The sequence below is a fragment of the Anarrhichthys ocellatus genome, unplaced genomic scaffold (assembly GCF_004355925.1).
Source record: "Anarrhichthys ocellatus isolate YVR2014 unplaced genomic scaffold, GSC_Weel_1.0 scaffold24, whole genome shotgun sequence".
Lineage (NCBI taxonomy): Eukaryota > Metazoa > Chordata > Actinopteri > Perciformes > Anarhichadidae > Anarrhichthys > Anarrhichthys ocellatus.
The window spans coordinates 3,692,809-3,695,600 of NW_022280054.1; the positions used below are offsets into that span (position 1 = coordinate 3,692,809).

General features: G+C 39.4%; 1 protein-coding gene across 1 annotated transcript in view; it reads right to left on the reverse strand.

Moving 5' to 3' along the window:
* trarg1a (trafficking regulator of GLUT4 (SLC2A4) 1a) overlaps window positions 1–2,792 on the reverse strand; it is a 25,998-nt gene that overhangs the window by 4,396 nt on the left and 18,810 nt on the right. The gene's annotated exons all lie outside the window — the stretch shown is intronic.

Genomic DNA, 2,792 nt, shown 5'->3' on the forward strand with positions numbered 1-2,792 from the left:
ATAGGTGTCTCTTCCGATCTGAAGAGAGGGGGGGGGGGGGGGGGGGGGGGGGGGGGTGAGCGAAGCGGTGTGAAGGGGTTGTAGATCAACTTGATGTTGCATGTATATTGCTTTATGTATACTGCAGCTATGGAGGTGGGATGATTTATGTGTGTGTGTGTGAGGCATGATGGATGGGAATCCTCAATCCTTGTGTATTGCTTTCATGTGTGAGAGCCCCAAAACAACAAATCTCACACGGTTGATGTCACCATCTTCTCATCAAAATGAGTTTGATTTGGGCTGCTTTTAATTTGTAATTTGTGATACTGTCAAACACATAACACATATTACTGTTCATGACACATACACAAGTGTACAACATTTTTTCACATCTTGTATTGTATTGTATGAAATGTTTTTCAAATCAATTGAACTGTTTGTTGTCTTTTAAACATTTCTAAAAACTGTCTTTATTCCTTTTATATATTATCCTATTATATATGTTACTGAAGTTATTTCTATCACTACTAGTTAAGTAGTATTTACAAGAGTGTACTTTTCAACAAAAAATTGTCAACAAATCCTATGAATTGATCCCACTAACTACTAGGTATCAGCTGTTTAAACTACAGTGCCCAGCTGCTTTAGGAAATACTGAGCCTTTCTAAAAAATGTAAATATATAGTGTTTTTAAAATCAGTGCTACAGACAGAGCAGGAAAGTCCAATGATTCATACTGTTCATGAAAATATGAATCACAGACTAGAATTTAGTTTTGTTAATTGAATGTATCTTGTTGATGAGAAACATATAGACTGACTAGGTGAATCAGGTCAAGAGACCTGTTTGATTTGAGGTCAAATGTAAATGATATGTGATACAATAGACGGAAGAAAAAGTGATTAAATACGATACTAGGTGTCAGATTAGAGATTAAAATAGACACACAGGAAGCCTGCAGAGCAGCAACAGTGCATTATTGGTGCATGACAGCTAATGGCCGAACAGAGTTGCGTTTCTATCAACATTGAACAAGAATTACAGGTTGTACTGAGGGAGAGGAAACGACATCATTGGACACTGGAGAGTTGGAAAAACCTGGTCTGATTAATTCCACTTCCTGCTGCCTCCCTCTGGTTGTGTGACCAAATGCATCCATCATGCAGAGTGAAAACACCGCAGTAGTGTGGTAGTGTGATGGTGTTGATGACGTTTGCATGGCACTAACTGAGCCCCTTTATGATGAACATTTGAATGCTACCGGACAACTGGCCATCCCTTTATGCCAGCAGAGCCCGGCATCTGTCAACAATCTTTCAATAAGATAACGCACCGTGCCAGGAGGTTAACCCTTTCCAGGAATGCTTTCATCAACAAAACTGTGAAATCAAGTTATGTAGTGGCCTGTCTGTTCACTAGATTTCGACCCAGAGCTATTTGGGCTATGTCCATCATGGCAGCTTGTGTGAGTCAGCCTCCGTCAGCATCCCTGTGGGGTGATTTTAACTACTTTTTGGGTCCATGCTGAGATTGTTCGAAAGGTCAGACAACAGTATTAGAAAAGTGTCGCTCATACTCGGTGTTAAAACAACAGCGAAGACGAAAGGTGAAGAGATCCCATGTAACAAAGCTTGTGTTTTAAATTCAAACCTCCCCATGCAATTTGTTATGACACCATCTTTTACTTGTTAAAGCCTGATGGAAACTGTCAGAGCTGTCCTTGGTGCTGAATGTGACTTTTTTAATCAGAGGAGGTGCACAGTACAGCAGGAAATGGCCTCTCATATGAAAGAGAGCGAGAGCGAGAGAGCGCCCTGCCTCCACTCTCCCTGAATCTCCTCCTATAGTACTTCATCCCCTCACTCCCATGAGCCTCTCTGTCTCAGGCTCTTTTGGGTGTTGTCAGATCCCACAGCACACATCACTTGGTGGGTGTAGACACTGGGGTGTTCCACTTAATCAGAAGCTGCTGACCAGCAAACTACTTTAAAAATACACTGATATTGCAATCTTTTTTTCTTTATGTTTGTGAAAACAGTATATGCAATTTAAAATAATGTGTAAACTGCCTGTCTTCCACTAGGTTTTTACAGATTGTAAAACACACAGAATGCAGCCAGTTTTTTTTAAATGTATTTTCTTACAGGAATATTAATACTTTGGTTATTTATTCAAGAAGCATACCCAAAATATGATCTTAACTGCTGGTTTGAGAGTGAGGGTTTGTTTTTTAATAAATTCAATTAAGATAAGACATTGAATTGACAATTTCTGTTATTGGAGGTCTAATTCTAAGATGAAAGACCTGATTACAATTCAAAAACATTCAAATTGGCTTTGGTACATTTTCAACTTGACTTAAGCCACAAAAGCTCAGTCAATGCATGTGTCAATCTGGGCCCCAGAAGGTACAATAAGATATATTTTTTCTCTCACACAAAGGGACACACTTCAGCTTCTCACTTCCAGGACTGCAATGTGAAGCTATGGTGCAAACACAATCCCAGTAGAGCCTTTATTGATCTGGATTCACATCGCAGAGAAAAGCAACATCAGCACCTTAAATCAATGGAAGCCCCTTTCAGAAAACACTGTTTATATTTCGCCTGCTCAGAGAGAACATATTAATGAAGGTAGGTTCAAAACGATGATATTATTTTCCACCCATCATGAAAAGGAAAAGGAAAGAAATAAGGGATGGCTTCTATGTCAGCATACTTGTTTAATAAACCTTATATTGTTTGATATTAGCTACGGGGACAGCAAGAGATTTTTTTCTGTGTGTGTGTGTGTGTGTGTGTGTGTGTGTG